The sequence below is a fragment of the Monodelphis domestica genome, chromosome 1, assembly GCF_027887165.1.
Source record: "Monodelphis domestica isolate mMonDom1 chromosome 1, mMonDom1.pri, whole genome shotgun sequence".
In the NCBI taxonomy this organism is placed as follows: Eukaryota; Metazoa; Chordata; class Mammalia; order Didelphimorphia; family Didelphidae; genus Monodelphis; species Monodelphis domestica.
This window is the reverse complement of record NC_077227.1, coordinates 591,344,362-591,362,886: the sequence shown is the minus strand read 5'-3', so window position 1 is coordinate 591,362,886 and position 18,525 is coordinate 591,344,362. Positions and strand designations below refer to the sequence as shown.

General features: G+C 38.8%; 1 long non-coding RNA gene across 1 annotated transcript; it reads left to right on the top strand.

The window, feature by feature from the left end:
- Window positions 1-427: 427 nt before the first annotated feature.
- On the top strand, window positions 428-9,274 carry LOC103103014 (uncharacterized). The gene is made up of 3 exons (XR_001629721.2): window positions 428-566; window positions 3,495-3,688; window positions 9,100-9,274. It is a non-coding gene; the product is annotated as an uncharacterized LOC103103014 (long non-coding RNA).
- Window positions 9,275-18,525: the final 9,251 nt, after the last annotated feature.

The window sequence follows — 18,525 nt, the reverse complement described above, 5'->3', positions numbered from 1 at the left end:
TGTTGAGAGCACCACCCAGTCATCCAAGCTTGCAAACTAGGTGTCAATCTTGACTCCTTGGTCTATCTTAACCCATCTAATCTTCCCCTATACAATCTGTTGCCAAGGCCTGTGGAGATTATCTTCATAACATTTTTCATATGTCTCTTCTTCTCTCTTCTGATATTGCCACTGTGAATTTTAGATTTTCTCCACCCTGATTAAATATTTAAAATCCTAACAAACAGGAATGCCTACACCCCTACTTAAGGATTAAGTGTTGAGGAGGATGGCCTATGACAGACATGTGCTAGCAAGTGACAAATCAGAAACAACTAACAGACCCCTGGGCTGTCCTAAATCAAGCTTAAGCTACCATTGGTACATGTGAGATGCAGGAAGTGATGTAAAAAAAGGCCTATATATTCGCATCACTTCCTCTTGCCAGGGCTCTTTCAAGGCAGAGATGTGGCTGGTGGCAGTGTGCTGAGCATCTTGGCATCTTGGCATGCCTGTAGCTCTTGTCCAGATTTGGCTGAGAGCGTCCTTGGGGCGATGACTGGAAGAAGCTCAATAGTATGGGTCAGGTGAGGTGTCTTCCCTGAACTCTCTCAGAGTTTAGGCTGATTCCTTTTTTCCTTTACCTTTCCTAAAATGCCATCCATCTAGGAGGCCCCACATCTCAGAGGAGGCCTCATGGGTGGAAGGTCTCTGAACTCTCCCCTTGGCTCAGACTAGGCAGGAAAAATACCCTTTTCCTTCTCTCTTCTTAATTCCTTCCCTCTATATTAATTAAACCACCATAAAATTCCCAAACTGATGAGTATTTTTATTGGGATTTGAATTTATCCCTGGAGACCATAAGCATAACATATTCATAAAAAAAAACGCTAAATTTACCCCTTACAGTTCAGAACTTCTGCCTTAGTCCATGGTAAAGAACAGCACATGGGGAAGAAAGTCATAACTTATAGGTTCTTAGTTGTTAATTTCCTTCTCTGGGAAATGGGGATGATATTTGGTCCAGATGTGTTCTAAAACTGCTTCTACTTAATCTAAACCTTACATTATCAGGACCACATAGTTGCCCTTGGTTATTATTGACTTTAAAGTCTCATGATCTCCCACTTGAACTATTATAATAGCCTTCTGCTTTGTCACCCTGCCATAAACTCATAAGTCTCTCCCTACTTCAGTCCATCTTCCACTAAGTTATCCAAGTGGCCTTCCTAAATCACATGCCTGCCAACATCACCCCCTCTATACTCCAATGACTCCCTCATTTCCAGCATCAAAAATAAAAATCATGAGCTTGACCTTCAAAGTCCTTCATAATCTGTCCTTGCCACCTTTTCAGTTTTCTTACACTTTATACCCTTCTCCTCCCCTCATATTCCATCACTACCACCTGCTCTGTGATCCAATGATATTGCTTTCCCTATTGTTACTTGAACAAGATATTCTCTTGACTACAGGTAATTTCATTGACTTTTTTAATGCTGGGAATGTTCTCCTTCATGTCTGCTCACTTCCTTGGCTTCTTTCAAATACCAACTAAAATCCTATCTTCTTACAGGAAGATTTTCCTGATCCTTTTTAATTCTAGTGCCTTCCACTTTTTATTATTTCAAATTTATACTTCATGCAGCTTATTTGCACATAGCATTTATTTTGGTGTACTTGACTGTGTACTACTTGAGAATATGGAATGTCTTTTGTCTTTCTTTGAATCACCTGTGCTTTACATAGTACTTGGCACATAGGAAGCACTTAATAAATGTTTATTGATTGCCTAAGTCTTATATGTCTCTTTCATTGCTGAGTCCACAGTCAGTGGCAGAGAGCAGCTACCCAGGGGTCAGAGGCCAGAATTTTCAAGATGGCAAGAGGGCTGCTTGAGAGTTTTGTGCTACTGTAGTAGTACAAAGCACTTGACACTGGTTCATTCTTGTAAATCTACTAATAGCTATATCCTTCCATTGATGTATACCTGGAAATAAATGTGGTAGGCAAATTCACTTTTCAATGAAAGAATCTTTGGCACTCCTAAGTAACTTATTTAGTCTTTTATCTGTGGAGTATTGGAGACCAATAAGGAAGATTATGGTACTTCATAGAAGTATTGTTCAATCCCATTCCAGGAAGGTTACCCTTCCTAAGAAGGATGTCAGTGACAGTGATAGTAACTGAGAGCCTAGGATAGAATGCATTGAGCTCTAAGGAAAGATGAGTTTCCCAATGTAAGGACAAAGCAAAAACAAAACTTACCTCTCAGGATTCTGCTAATACAGTTGAAGTCAGAGGAGATAATTTCCAAAGGAAAGGCTTTATTCTAACCCCTAAAGCTGAGGATAGGCATTGTAAAAAGACTTGGCTGGAAGAAACAAGACTACTTGGTCAACAGTTCTTGGACCACTGTATAACTACCATGCAGTTTTTGTTATGGAGCAGCATACAACTGAGGAAAGCTTAGAGAGCACAGGATTTGACCAGCCAGCATAAACATGGAGGCAAGAGGTAAATACTAAGGAATAACATTTTGCCAAAAGATGGTGTATTTTATTCCCATTTTATTTGCTTCTCAATAATCCCTGGGATCTCTAGAATTGTCTAGAGAGATTCTAACAAAGATTCTAGTTACCATTAACACACAGGATTGAAGAATGAGAAGTGACCTCAGTAGTCATCCAGTCCAATCTCTACCTGAACAGGAAATCTTTTTCCAGCATCCCTCAAGCCTATCTATAAATCAGTTGATCAATTTAGCACCTCTTTTATGCCAGGTACTAGGTATGCAAAACCAAAGAATGTACCACTTTCAAGAGCCATACATTTAATTAAGAGAGAAACTTCAGGGAAATAATGAGCAGAGTCCTCAGGACAGATCCTTGTTCTGGTATATGATATGGAGTAGAATGCAGCAAAGGAGCCTGAGAAGTGAAGGTCAAACAGGTAGAGGAAAAGTCAGAAGAGAGCAGGGTTACTAAATCCCAGAGAGGAAAGAGTACCTAGAAGGAGAGGGCGGTCACCAATATCCTATGTTGCAAAGCAGTCAAGAAGAATGAAGCCTGAGAAAAGACCCTCATATGCAACTCAGATCTCTGAGGCCCACCTGCACTGTTCAAAAATTTCTAATATTAGCACCAAACCGGAAGTAGAGGATACTGATAGCAACATGAAACAGAAATCAAGTTCTGTCTGGCACTTCATTACCTCTCATTGCAGCCCAATATGGGAGGCTGCTAATTGCTTGATTTACTATAGTAGTCACTCTGCCAATGGCAATAAATAAAGTTAATTAATATAAGGTAACCTACTGCCAAGGAGATGGGTAATTACCAGGAAATTGGAGAGAAGGGCCTCTTCTTGATACTTTTAGGAGTGGCAAGAACAATTTATAATCTTCTTACTTGGATATCTATCATTTTTTGTTTGCTTGTCAAGGGAGGGATATAGAGGAAACGTGGGTCTAACTGCTGTCTGTCTGTTTTCTTTCCTCCTCTCTGAAATGCCAGGATGACTACACAGTTTCCAGAGAGGGAATACATGGAATAAATGTTTGTCTTCAAACTCACCACCAAATGGGGAAGTAGGTCTGTCCCTAAGCATGGAATTATCATGTTATCCAGCTGAAGCCCAGCCAGACTCCAGCTATAGTATATAGGCAGGACTCTTAGTGTGCATGTCTATGGGGACGAAAGGGAGAAAGGTGAGTCTTTTACTCTTATAGGAAAGGGTCGTTGTTTGTTTTTTTGAGGGGCTAGCGAGGTCTATGGGCATAACTTCAATCTCCATTTATTTCCCCTCCTCTGAAGATATTTCCTACCCACTCCCTTTGATCATCATCACTTACTTCTTCCTTAATCGTTTCCTCTTCATTGTCTCCTCTCTTCCTTAAGACTATAAGCTCTTTGAATTCAGGAAATGAGGTTTCTGAAATTTCCTTTAAGATACTTTCTCCATTGTGCTCACTTGGGCACATAGTTGCCTGGACACAGATTTGCTGAGCAGAATCAACTATTAAAACCTGGGACATGATATACCCCTGACAAATGGTACTGCCTGGGTTTGAAAACTAAAATCCTTGAAATTTTTACCATTATTCTTATCTTCGTGATTCTGACATTCTATTCCAATGGGAGTCAGTGAAAGAGGATGGAAAGCTCTTCCTCTTTGAACAAAAAGTCATCTGTTAGATGGACTCAGCAACGGTATTAGATTCAGAAAAAGCTGGGTTCGAATCTGGTCTCAGATACTTAATAGACATATTATCCTAGGCAAGAAGCTTATACTCTCTTAGTTTTCTCACCTGTAAAATGGGATTAATAATATCTGTAGTACTTATTTTATAAGGTTGTAAGAATCAAAAAAGACAATTTATAAAAAGCCCTTTGTAAACATTCAAATGATATTTAAATATCAGTTGTTAATAGTATGCTTCTAATGTTGCTAATAATAATAATTAGTATTTACACAGTTTATTAAGGTTTGCAAAATGTTTTTACATATATCTCATTTGATTTTCAAGACAATCCTAGCAGTAAAATTCTATTATTATCTCAATTTTACAGTTTAGGAAACTAAAAGAAGCAAAAGTTAAATGACTTAACTCAGGTTCGTACAGCTAGTAAGCATCTAAGGCTAAATTTAAACATAGATCTTTTTTACTCCAGGGCCAGTGCCCAATATACCATCCCAACTCAGAAAATACCATGGGCAATGTATCAGCAACACCATGGGTGAGGTATCCACTGTGTTTTAGAATACATTTTATATAGTCCTCAAGTTTCTGGATTGTTTTTTTTTTAGTTTGAAGAGACTTCTTGCCTCAATAAATTGCTCTTACTTGGGGTAGAAAGAAGACCCTGATGCAGAATCGATTTTGAATTCTCCTTGCTAGTAGTCAGAAGAAGAGGGCAAACCCCATCAGCAGAATGATGAAGTAAAGCCAAGAATTGCAATTGATCCTGTAGAAATGTGGGGCCCAAAGAGGTTTAGGGTGCTGCAAATCAAGATCAGAATAAAAAAGAATTAGAAGTAGAATAGACTGGAGGGGAATTGTGACTGACCAGGACCCTTGATTCAGTGAATCATAGTAGTTGTGAAGTTAAGTAGAAGCAACCCCACCATTCTTCCACATAACTGTCTATTTTATTTCTTTATTGAGTGATCAGCAAAGTAAACTCTGCTGTTCCCAGATTTGCCATATCTTTTCTTTCTTCTTCTCTCTCTTCAGTGGCTAAGAAATGGCACGAGAGAGATCATTAAACTCATATTTGAGTTAATTTTGAGTTAATAAAGTTAAACTCATATTGAGCTTTTGTTGTTCATGTTTTGCTAACTGGCCTTTTTGGTTAATTTATGATGCTTCATGTCATATAGCTGATAAAAAAGCAAATTATCTAATTGTGTAAGTGAAGAGGTATCAATTAATCAGTCAATCATTCAACAAGTGCTTAATGTATACCAAATATGTGCCAGACACGATGCTAGGTACTGGGGATAAAGAAACAAAAGTAAACTGGTACCTGGCATCCCAAGGGTAGATATAAGAAGGAGACACATAATTATATACAAAGCAGATACAAAATAGAAACACTGTAAACTTGGAAAGAAAGGCACCAGCAGCTTGGAGGACCAAGAAAGACCTCCCACACTAGATGAGACTTGAGTGATGCTGAAAGTAACTCGAAATTCTTTTGGGTGGAAGTGAGGAAGGGGAACATCAATGAGAAGAGAATTTTCCAAACTTAGAACCAAACTCTCAGAAAAGGGATATTGGGGATTTTTAATTTTGCTCTTATCCCATTCCAAGTTTTATCCCTAGATTTATATCACAACTCCTGCCATCAGCAGTAGTTGGCTTAGGCAAAAGGCAGACCAAGGGGAGGGGAGAATAGGCCATTCTGGTGAAGTTGGAGCACCATCTGGTGACCAGAGAGGGAGATTAATGCCATTGGGGAAAACTGCACATGTACTAATTATCCTCTGATATAACCACTGGATAGGTGGCCTGAAGCTAACACCGCCTAATGACCATACTACATTTAAGAGCTGGTAGATGTATGCATATATTTTATTCCATTACAATCCAATGCCCGTAGCAAAAAGTAGAAAGCGGGGAAACTACTAGCTCCGAAAACACCAACATGTGCATACCTTGTACCTGATATGACCTGCCTCTCACTTTATTATTTTTGATATACATGACATTCTTCTCTCATTACTACAAGATTGGAGAAAAGCAAATGTCACATTTTTTTTAATATGGGAAAGAAAAGTCTGCAAATTCTAAGTCAGTCAAGTTGACTTTGGTTTTCTGGGGAAGTCTTAGAATTTATCCTTAAAGCAATGGTAGATGAATGTTCAGAAGGGAAAATGAAGACTACTGGAGTAAATAATATCTGAGGGCTACTCTACTTAAGTCCTTCTGTAACACTGACATGGAACCATTAACAAATCTTTTAGTCAAGCCATCCAACTATCTATGAATCTATCTAATCTTATCACTATCTACTACACAGCTCTCTGTCTTCTTCTTCCAAAGCTTCCCTAAAAATCTAGGTAAACAGCATTGCCAACATTCCCCTCCCCTACTAATTTAGTTATTCTGTTAACAAAAGGGAAATAAGATTAATCTAGCATGATTCATTCTTGATAAAACTATATTCCCTCAGTTTCTTCATTTGGAAAATTAAGGAGTTGGACTAGATCACCTCTGAGGTTTCTCTAAATCTATAATCCTATAATCCACCCTATCACTCCAATTTCAACAAACTGGCACCAACCACTGGCAGTACCTTCAGTGTCTTCCTTTTGAGAAATGTCCACCGACACTGAATGAATAAATGAATGAAGCATTTGTTAAATGCTGACTGTGAAAAGTATGCTTGGTGCTGGGGATACAAATAGAAAAATTAAAATGATTTTGTTCTGAAAGAGCTCCCATTCTAATGGGGGAGAAACACATAGGGAAAGTTTCAGCTGCAAATCAGAAAGAAAGGTCCCATAGTCCTTAGGGCACAGTAGCAAAGCAGATGTTGAGACCTCTTCTTGAATGTTATTTCCACTGGGGGGAAATGATATCAGTTTCTTTTATTGAACCATTTACAACATCAAGGATTTTTGTGGTAAGAACTTTCTTCTCTGGGTCTTCAGTAGCTATGACCATAGCATACACAGAAATAGCCACCAGCCTGCATTTCCTTAGAAGTTGCTGCCCAATGGGGGCAGCTGGGTGGCTCAGTGAATTGAAAGCAAGGCCCAGAGATGGGAGGTCCTGGGTTCAAATCTAGCCTCAGACTTCCTAGCTGGGTGACCTTGGGCAAGTCTCTTAACCCCCATTGCCTAGTCCTTACCATCTGCCTTGGAATCAATACACAGTATTGATTCCAAGACAGAAGGCAAGGGTTTTAAACCCAAAAAAAGAAGTTGCTGTCCAACATCCAGGCTGAGGGCACTGGCCTGGCAGTAATTCTAGTCTCAATATTCTTGGGTTGAGGGTCTTGGGCTGTCTCCATTAGGCTCTGAAGGGAGATGGCAGTCAGGCTGCTGATGGTGATGACTGTCTGAATTGGGGGGGGCATGCTGCTTCTCCCTTAGGGTGTCTTTGTGTTTCAGTTGGGCTGGCTTATTTATTCTGTATGTGGAGACAGGCTGGCAGTTGGTAGGGATGGCTGGCCAATTCTTCATAGGAGTTTGCCTCCTCAGATAAAGGCTGTGAGTACTGGGCTGGCAAGATTGTTTGGGGTGGGGGTGGGGGGTAAGATGGACAGTGTGCTGCTGCTCTCAGAGTTCTTGTGCATATCTGCCACTGGTGAAAGTTATCTAGTGGTGATGAGGAAGCTGGGCCTTCTCTCATCTATGCCAATCCTTCTTGTACATAAGTGAAGCCTTCCTGACTTTTTGTAGGAATACGTCATTAAAAATATAGTCCTCCTAATCATCACCTCATTGGTACTGATGTCTGTGTATGTATACATAATCTTTGAATTCTTCTCTCCCTTTGGTTTATACCTATTCCCTCTCCCTCTAATTTTACTCACTTTGGAATAGTTTCATCTGGCACTGCAGTGAGGCTTATTTTCCAGTGTTTTCCATATCTGGCTTTATAAAGACAAACAAAAAGAGAGATCTTGTCAGCCCCAGATCAAGTGCACCTGGTACTTACCAAGAGCAGCTGGGGCCTGGGAACCACATTGGGAAGGAGGAAAAGACACGGAAGCTGTACATTTGTAAACTGCTGAGTTAGGGGGCTTGGCTGAGGATGCTAGCTCTCAATCAAACAAGAGACGTGTCTCATAAGTACATCCCACACTTGCCATATGCCAAGTGCTTCTTTGAGGCAGGTACTGTTCTAGTGTAGTCCATGAGCAGCACGGATGGCCAGCATCAGCTGATGGAGACAAATTGGTTTGGAAAAGGAGAATGACAGCTCCTAATGACCCCATTCCAGTTCCATGTTGCAATGGCATTTACTCTCTATGACTGATTTTGATAAGTGATATATGTGATGTCAAGTGTGCCACAATTGTGTTCCAGGGTATCAGAGCTGAGGATGACAAGAGGCATGCAGTAGGGTTTTAGAGAATCCAAAATGAGATGGAGAGGGGAAAATGGGACTGGCAAGAGGAGGCATAAATATGATAGCAAGCCATGTCAACCAACTGGCCTAGCTTCCTAATCTCCCAACCTGGATTTCATCCTAACACCTGCCATTTTGTTCTCTGAGAAACATTCTTTGTTGACTGGCTGCCCGGGCTGTTTTCTCTGCCTAGGCTATGTGGTATGTGTATACTACCTGGGTTTGCCAAGATGACGCAGAGCACAAGGATCTTTGACCCATAAGGCCACTGATGATGGACAATCCCCAGTCCTCTCTTGGAGGAGGATTCTGGAAATAAAGACAGGAGGGAAGATGGATATTTGATAGTTTTGGAAGACATTATAATACTAATACATACGTATCATTATTCATTCCTACATAGTCCTGTTAACCCTAATCTAGATATTTAAAATTATTTAGAAATGTCCCCTCCTTCTCTCTCCCATCATCCCTGATACCCCATTTCTCTGTATAATTTTCTCATTCTTAACTGTCCCCGGTGATCCTTCTCCTAGCTCTCTGTGAACAGATTTGAAGGCAAAAGGAGAAGAATTTACAACTTTCGGAAGGATGATGCTGAGAAAATCTTCTGAGGGGACATTTTTGCCACATTTGGAAATATGAACATTTGGTAAAACAAAGAACATGACTAAAATGGCAGCTTTATAAATTTCCAGCTTTTCCAGGTTACTCTCAGGAATCTCTGCTTTATTGTTATTATTTGTTTCCTTAGCTGGAAGACAGGAGAAATGGTGCTTTCCAAAGGGTCAAACCTAACAATAGTCTCTCTCTCTCATCTAGTTTCCTTCTCACCTTGTTCTCTAGACCAGATCCAGGGCCCTCCCTGCCTGGAGGGTTCCATGATGCTAAAGTGCCATGGTTGCTTAGCACCAATGTTGCTTAGATACGAGATTCTGTAAGACTAGCCTAGCCCTTTGTTTGCTTGGGTACCTAGGCACAGTGGTAAATGGCCCTCATCACGGGCCCCTAGCCAAGAATCAGCCTTTTCATTGTCCCTTGGAAAAGGGGAGAACAGGAAGCAGAGAAGTTTAGTGAGAAGGAGGTACAGATGTGATTGAGTAGTCAATGATCAATCATGCCCAGAGAAAATTGAACAACTCCCAGGAGGAAAATGGAGGAAAAAAACCTCTCTGAGAAATTTGATGTCTAAATAGCACGATAGATCAAATGCTAGACCTGCATTTGAGTAAATTTGAGTTTAGATCTTCCCTCAGGTACTTGACTCTAGAAAGCCACTTCAAGCCTCAGCATCAGTTTCCTCATTTGTAAAATGGGGGAAATAATAGCAACTATCTTACAGAGATGCTGTGATGATCAAAAGGAAATATATTTAGTGTTTTGTAGATCTTAAAGAACTAAATAAATGTTAGCTCATCATCATTACCATTATTAATGTATGAATAAGTGATTCAAAATTACTCATTTCCAGGTGAAGTTAGAGTTTTCAGAGGAAGAAATTTTCATTACCAACTCATTGGACCCATTAATTCGAAATCAAAGTGCCTATTATAGACAAGGCACATACTGTATACTGTATTTATTGACCAACCAATATATAGAAAGCCAATGTGATGAAGTAGATAGAGTGCTCAATTTGGAGTCAAGAAGGTCTGGGTTCAAATCCACCACTGACAGTAGTGTCAGTCACTTAACCCCTATGTGTCCCATACAATTCTTTACTATTTACCTACTAAGTCATGCTTCAGTCAGATTCTTATACTGGACATCCTCTAAGGTTATGGAGGATTGATGTTTATGTGTGTATGAGTGCATGAGGGAGGGAAGGAGGGAGAGAGAGAGAGAATGAGAGAGAGAATGAATGACAGATGATCTGGGGGAGAAGAAGGACACAAGTACAGAAAGCATACTGCAAAGGGGAGGTCAAAGCAAAGTGCAAGGACCGGAGATTGAAGAATGAGAAATGCAGAACAATCTAGTTTGGCAGCCTCAAGGGTATATAATGAGTAACAAGCGATAAGGCTAAATAAATAGGTTGGTACCATATCATGAAGGGCTTTTGATATCAGAAGTCAGAGTTTAAATTTTATTAAATGAGTTTTGGAAACCTAATAAAGACTTTTTAAAAAGAAGAATGACACACTTATAATAAGACTTCAAGGGATGTACTTTCATGGATGTTGGTACTCCCTCTACAGATGTCGATTGGAACACTACTATTACTTAGTAGGTGACTTTTGAGAACTATCAGATTTTTTAAAAAATGTATCATCCTGCAGACAACCAGGAAATGAACATCTCTGAGTTTTACTAGGCTGGTCCTTAGCCTACAGTCATATAGTCCATTGTCATCCTTATACTTAAAGCCTTTCCAGACTGGTATAACTAGTGAGGAGTTGTGTTCCATCAATAAATCCCTAAAGAATACAGTCATCCCCTCCATTCACTTCCTACAGAGTAAGACTCTTCTAATGGACAATCACAAAAATGATTTGATTAAAACATAACTATGATTAAAATCCTCTATTTGTATAAGTGATGCATTAAAAACGTGACTTAGAATGTTGTATGTATGGAGGATGGGATAAGAAGGAATAACTGCAAAGTGGGAAGATCAGTTAGGAGGCCATAATAATTAAGTGGGAAAAGAAAATGCCCTGAATCAACTCTGGTTGCAGGGAGCTTGAAGACTAAAAGAGGAAATACATGGTTACATTTTTTTTCTGAATTACATATACAAGAACTACAAATTGTGTCATTACCAATGAACAGAAGCCACATCCTATATGCCAGGATGTATGACAAGACTGATTAACAAAGGAATGTAAGAGTTTAACCCTTGAGAAGAGTAATAATCATGTCCAATGATATACAATTGATCCAGCTAGAGGAACAAGAAGACCATCTAAGCTCCAAAAGAGTCATCTGAAATTGTATGATGAAATGTGTTTGAGGACTACAGAAAAATTGGAGGTTGCCATTAACTATTATATTTAAGGACACTTCCTGGATGAAGTGGAATTTGAACCAGAGCTTGAAGGATGGGTAGAATTTGGATAGGTAGAGAGAACATGGAGAGCTACATAACTTCAAGTACATCCTTCTAGTTGTCAGTTCCCTCAAATGAAAAAAGGAATTCTTTTAAAAGGGAGGTGGAAGTTGATAGGCCTAAGTTTTATCTAAGGTGTCTTCCAACTCTAATATTCTATAAGGTCATGAACATGTGGCAGGATATAGAAGGAGGAAAGAGGAGGATGATTGATAACTTTGAAAATGTTTTCTCATTTCAGCACTAATTTGGACAACCATTTGAGACTTTCCATCCTTGGAGGAAATTGAATGTGGGGGAGAGAAAGTAGTATGTATGAGGAAAGGAAGATGGAAGATACTTCCAAGGGACTTATGGGACAGGAAGTTACCTCAGCTGTAACTGATATCTACAGAGCATTTTACTGTCTGCCAGTGTTACATTTGATCATCACAAGTAGAACCTTGCATTATCACCATTTTACTTATTAGAAAATGAGATTCATAAAAACTAAGTGATCTGCTCAGAATGATATAGCTAAAATGTTCCAAAAAACACAATTCAATCCCAGAAGTCTCCTAACTCCAAATTGAGTGCTCTTTTTACCACATTACACTCTCCCTCTTGCAAATACTTCCTTCCCACCTAGGTCTCTCTAACTAGACAAAACAACAAGTGTGGAAAGGTTTGAGACAATAAAAATGTAGTTTTTGCTCCCCTTATATTTTAGCTGATATTATTGACAAATTGGGGGTTAGTTTTTATTACTACCAATTGTTCTGTACATATATAGCTTCTAAAGATGAGTTTTTGTACATTATGCATTAACTCTATGAAGTGGAAAAAAACTGCCTGAGTTAACAACACATTTATTTGATGAAACTATCAATATCTATTTGACCTCTGGCTTTTGGGAAGTGTCAAACAAGGTGCTTGGGGAATTGGAACTTCTGAAGATGACATATGATACACTGTGAGCTGCCAAAATTGATGTAGCTTACCTGGTTCAGATGCTAGAACATATTTTTCCTATTCCCCTTCTCTTTTCACCCACACCTCTGTATATATCACGTGCCCCTACTATTCAAAGTGAGTTTGTATTTTGATCTCTTACCTCCAGACATGAAACCATAGGATGATAGAGGCAGAAGAGACATCTAATTCAGAGGTTCTTAACTTATACATTGCACCTTCGAATGGGGTGAATGAACTCAAGGGGGAAAATATAACTTTATTTCAATATAATTTGTTTATACTGTAATTCTGTGTAGTTTTATTTATGCATTTAAAAACATGACACTGAAAAGTAGTTCATAGGTTTCACTACCAATTTTTCAAAGATATAAAAATTGGATAACCCTTGATCTAATCCAATTTTGCTCATTTAAATAAGGGGGAAGATGGGGCCAAGAGAAGGAAAGTGACAGTTAAAATGGTATAGCTACTTAGTGGTAGAGGTAGGAATAGAACTCATGCTTCCTGACTCTTACCTGAAACCCTTTTCTACTAACCTAGGCTCTTTATCCTTTATCCTCTTTATCCAGTTCGGTTATAGCAGAAAGTAGAACTATCTCTGAAGATGGGATTTCAGGTTTCAACTTTTTTTAATGGATGGAAAGCTAAAAATGCATCAGATCAGAAATCTGTAGCTAAAGAGGCAGAGCCATGGTCAAGGATAGCAGGACCCAGTAAAAATTAATTAGAAAGAAATGAGCTAGAAGTATCAAATGAAGAGAGGATCTGGAGGTTTTAGCTATACTGTCTAAGAATCAATCACGCAAAGGTCCTGAAGTAGGACCCACAATAATAATCCCCCTTAGCAACCCAAAAGATCTTGGACACCAAATCTATTCAAGTGGAGAGCACACTCAAAAGAGATTTACAATTTTGATAAACTGGGCATCTGCCCTTTGGAAAAATGGGACAGGAAAATAGGAAAATTAGAGCCTATGATAATCTGGACAGGCTTAAGTAAAGGGTCAAGTGATCTAGATTTTGTTGCTGCTATTGCTGGTTTAGTTTGGTGTGTTATTTGGGGCCTACATTTATTTACCTTCTGTACTTTACCCTCTTTACCCAACCCCCTTTTCTTTTCTGTCTTTCTAAGCATAAATGAAGGTAAATTAATAACTTGATTTAGTATCCCTCCTAGAATTATCTGAATGTTTCAAAAGGAACCCTGGAACTGAGCAATGTTATCCAAAGGAATGAATACTTAGTGGTAAAATTTAAACTACTATGGAGATTTTTCATGGAGGATTTAAGAACATCTTCAATTACCTTGTATAGGGAATTTCTTTTCTCTACCTGCATATTACATGTAAAATGCTAACAAATAAAGGTGGTCTCCAGAAAACTGGATCATAAACTAATTTCGTATCTATCACTTAATCCATTAATTACCAATTAATTACCACGCATTAATCACCTACTGTATGCTGGGCATTGTACTCAGCATTAGAAATTCAAAAGTTTTTTTTATTATTATTATTCCTGTCCAAAAAGAGCTTACTTTCTCTGGAAAGTGTTTTCTTGGGTTTATTTTAGGCCAGACCAGAGATTTTATTGGTAAATGAAATATCAATGCAGATCAGTACTCTCTCTGCAATTTATAATCATAGACAGTAATTTGGGAGAGAGGTTGAGCAGTTACTCCAAAGTCAGTGTGTGTTTTCCAGTGAGGATTGGAAATTAGGCCTTTCTGACTATGATGCCAACCCAATATCTGCAAAGTAATGCTGTATCTTTAAATCAAAAGGATAGGAGGCAGCTGGGTAGCTCAGTGGATTGAGAATCAGTCCTAGAGACCAGAGATCCTAGGTTCAAATCTGGCCTCAGACACTTCCCAGCTGTGTGACCCTGGGCAAGTCACTTGACCCCCATTGCCTAGCTCTTACCACTCTTCTGCCTTGAAGCCAATCCATTGTATTGACTCCAAGACGGAAGGTAAGGGTTAAAAAAAAGTATAGACAAGGCAAATACAAAGTGTATACTAGGTAAACACAAAGTAATCATCACAGGTAACTGAGAATGATGATTGTCTTTGTGTGTTTTCATCTATGATAGATGAGTGTGCACAAAGACACTTGTGCGTGAAGGAGATTTAAGTGGAAAAGTCGATGCACAGAGACAGTCCCACTCTCTCGGCGTTGGAAGCCTGGGTCCAGTGGCACGAAAAGTCGTTACACCTGGAGACTTCCTCAGCTGCATTGGATGGTCGTGTTGTCCTTTGTGCTCCAACACGCCCTAAGCACTCCACAGTGCTTTGCTGCGTCGCCATCTCAGCCGTTGAACCTTGGAAAGGACTGACAAATGGAGAGAGCTATTCCTAGAATTTTGATGAATTTATTGTGGGATATTCAAGGATTCAACAACATCCAGAGGATCAACCATACGCAAAAAACCCAGTGAAATTCTTCACATAGAAGATCAGCTCTTCATGGTCAGGAACAGGCTTTTTGTGTTTGTTTTAATTTTTCTATCTCTAGTGCTGAACACAATGCTTAAAATACACCTAGATATATAGACAGATAGACGGACAGATAGATAGACAAATGGATGGATGGACAGATGATAGATAGATAGATACAAAGATACATAAAGATATATAACAAAGATACATACATAGGGGATACTAATAACTTGGAAAATAGAGGTCAGGAAAGTTTTGATATATAGAAGGCAGCACTTGAACTGAAGAAATTTAAAAGGAGCTAAGGATTCAGAGGCAGAGCTAAGAAGGGAAGGTATTCCAAGAATAGTAGAAAGCCTTTTCAAAGGCACAAAGAGGGCAATAAGATATCATATACAAAAAAGGAAGTCAATTTGACTAGAACATAAAGTGTGTAGGCTGTACCACCAAGGCCTGGACTATTCCTGCTTTTCACCTCTTCTTAGAATTTTTGTCTTCCTTTAAGACTTTGCTTGGGTACAGCTTAAAATAGTCTGCCAAACTGAGTAGTTGGTATTTTATCATACAGGCCTGTGCCCAAAGCTTTTCCTGTTACCTTAGTTGTTATTACTCTCTCCCCTCAGATTATATTGTATTAAAGTATTTTTGTATATTCTGTACCCCCAAATAGAAAAGCACTTAGTACACATTTGTTGAAGAGATGGATGAATAGATATCAGGTTGCCCTGCACTTAGCAAGGACCTACGAGTCTCACTGAGAGGGCTGAGAAGTGGAGAAAGCGCACACATAGTCCTAGAATGTTGATGAGCTTACTCTCAGATGCGCAGAGATTCAGCCTTCAGAGGGTCAGCCATGCCCAGATCCTGGTACATTCTCCCTCCAAGCAAGACAGTCTAAGTCAAGAGTAACTAGTTTTCTGTTCACGATTTAATGTGGAAAGTTCAATATGGGTTTACTCTGGATGATGATAGAGTCAATGTATTATAGTAGAAAAAGTGATGGGATTAAAATAAGAAGAATGAGACTTACTCTGAATTAAAATAAAGTCTTCTTTCTGAGAAATGAAAAAAAGATTTGCTTCTGGAATCAGAAAGAGAGACGTAGAAGACTTCAGTATAAGTATACTTCATATCTTTACGAGAAGATACTGCCTATTGATAGCCTATTCTTACTCATCTCTATTTCTGACAATCATTTCTACTAACTTTATGGGATCACAGGAACATGTCAGACCTCCTGCACTCTTGTATAGCACCACAGCTATCTAAGATGTTTCCTTATTCAGTTGGCACAGTGAATGGAGCATCAAATTCTGAGTCAGAGAAACTGGATTTAAATGCTGCTATCTAAATGGCTGTGGATATGTCACTTAATCTCTTTTAGACCCTAGTTTTCTTATCTGCAAAATGAGAAGACTGGATGATATGCCCTTTGAGTTCCCTCCTAGCCGCAGATCTGTAATCTTATGGTCTTGTGTCCATGTACTGGTTTCTCATTTTAGATCCATGGGCTCATTGTTTTCCCACAAAAAAAAAATCACACGTTGATTTAAGTACATGATTTCATGGGAAACGGAGTACTAGGAACTCTCTGATATACAAGCAATTCCTGGGCACAGACATACTGGGAAATTCACTCTAGTTCACAGCCTCAATCTTGACTTTTACCTAATGTATGTGGAGAGCTGAACTACCATCCAGGAGTAAATACAATATTTTGATGAGAGAGGATTCCTGCCTGTAAGGTGATTACAGTCCAACAAGGAGATAGAACATCAACATAGAGAGCCAAAACACTTAATTTTACATGGCAAGTGTATTGAAGAGGCATAGAACAAAGTGCTACATGGAATCTGAGGGGGACAAGATCATGAAAGGAAATAAATGTTAGTTCATTTGTCTATTCCCTGCACCGGTGACTTTAACTTCATCCTATTTTCACATAAGTCTTTCTCAGTTTCTTTTTCTGGAATCTTAGAATGGAATCTTAGTCTTCAGTTCAAGTTCTGGCATTGCTGCTTATTAACTGTATAAACATGTTCCAGCATTTAATTTATCCAAATCTTAATTTTTTCATCTTTAAAATAAGAACATAAGATTGAAAAATCTCTATGGTTCCTCCTTGCTCTAAAATCTCTTCATAAGCATAATGGTTTCCCATTTCAATGGACCTGTTTTTTAAAGTATCAATTATAATTGTATTGCTGATTGGGGTACTTGGATGTAGATCTTCACTTACACTAAAATGGAAGCTTATTCAAAAATGACATTATTCATATTAAGATATGGAGGGAAAGTACCCCACCTCCTGCTATGCACATGAGTATTGGTTAAAAGAATTAGCAATATTTAGCCTGGAGGAAAAAGGGCACCTAGGCAGATAGTGGATAGAGTGAAGGGCCTAGAGTCAGGAGGACCTGAGTTCAGATCCATCTAACCTCATATACTTATTAGTTGTATGACCCTAGGTATCATTTAACTCTGTTTGCCTCAGTTTCTTTATCTGTAAAATGAGCTGGAGTAGGAAATGGCAGGCCACTTCAGTATTTTTACCAAGAAAACCCCTATATGGTTCACAATCATTCATGGCTGAAATGACTGAATGATGACAACACAACAAAATAATGGAGAAGAGTAAACATGCAGTAGAAGAACACAATAACCATCCTTGAATATTTGAGGGACTCTTATGGGGAGAGAGACTTGCATTAGTATAAAAAATTCATATATATATATATATATATACACATATATATGTTAAGTATGTGTGTGTGTGGACTACCAGCTTGATGTGGGTCAGTATTATGATCAGGCAGGTAAAGACACTAATGTGGTCCTGGGTTGGAGAGCCATAGAATCAAAAGGGCCAGAGACCACTGTACTATGTCCTTATCAGATCTCATATAAATTGTTGTGGTCAGTTCTAGGCTTTAGAAAAGACCTTGATATGCTGGAAAGTGTCTAGAAGAAAGTAAACATGATGATGAAAGCCTTGAGTCCACATTATATAAGGACTGGTTGAAGGAACCCAACATGTTTAACCTAGAGAAGAAAAGATTTATGGTGGAGGATGAGAGGAGGTGGTGATAGGGAGATGATAGCTGCCTTCAAATAAGATGAAAGAGGGGTTAGATGTATTCTGCATGGCCATAGAGGGCAATATTAGAAACAGAAAGTGAAAGTTACAGACTCAAAATTAGACTTAATATAGTAAAGTGGGCTAAAACTTAGTTATTTTTTAAATGGAATAGTCTATCTTGGGATAGTGGGTTCCTCATCATGTTGGAAAGAAAAAAGGAAAGAAGCATTTATTAAGTAACTGCTATTTGCAGACACTTTAAAAATATTAGTTCATTTGTTCCTCACAATAACTGGGAAAGAGGTGCTATTATTATCTCCATTTTTCAGTTTGAGGAAACTTGGGAGGACAAAGATTATGTGACTTGCCTGGGCCACATATTTAATAAGGATCTAAGATTGTATATGAACTCATATCTTCCTGCTCCCAGATCCAGCACTCTA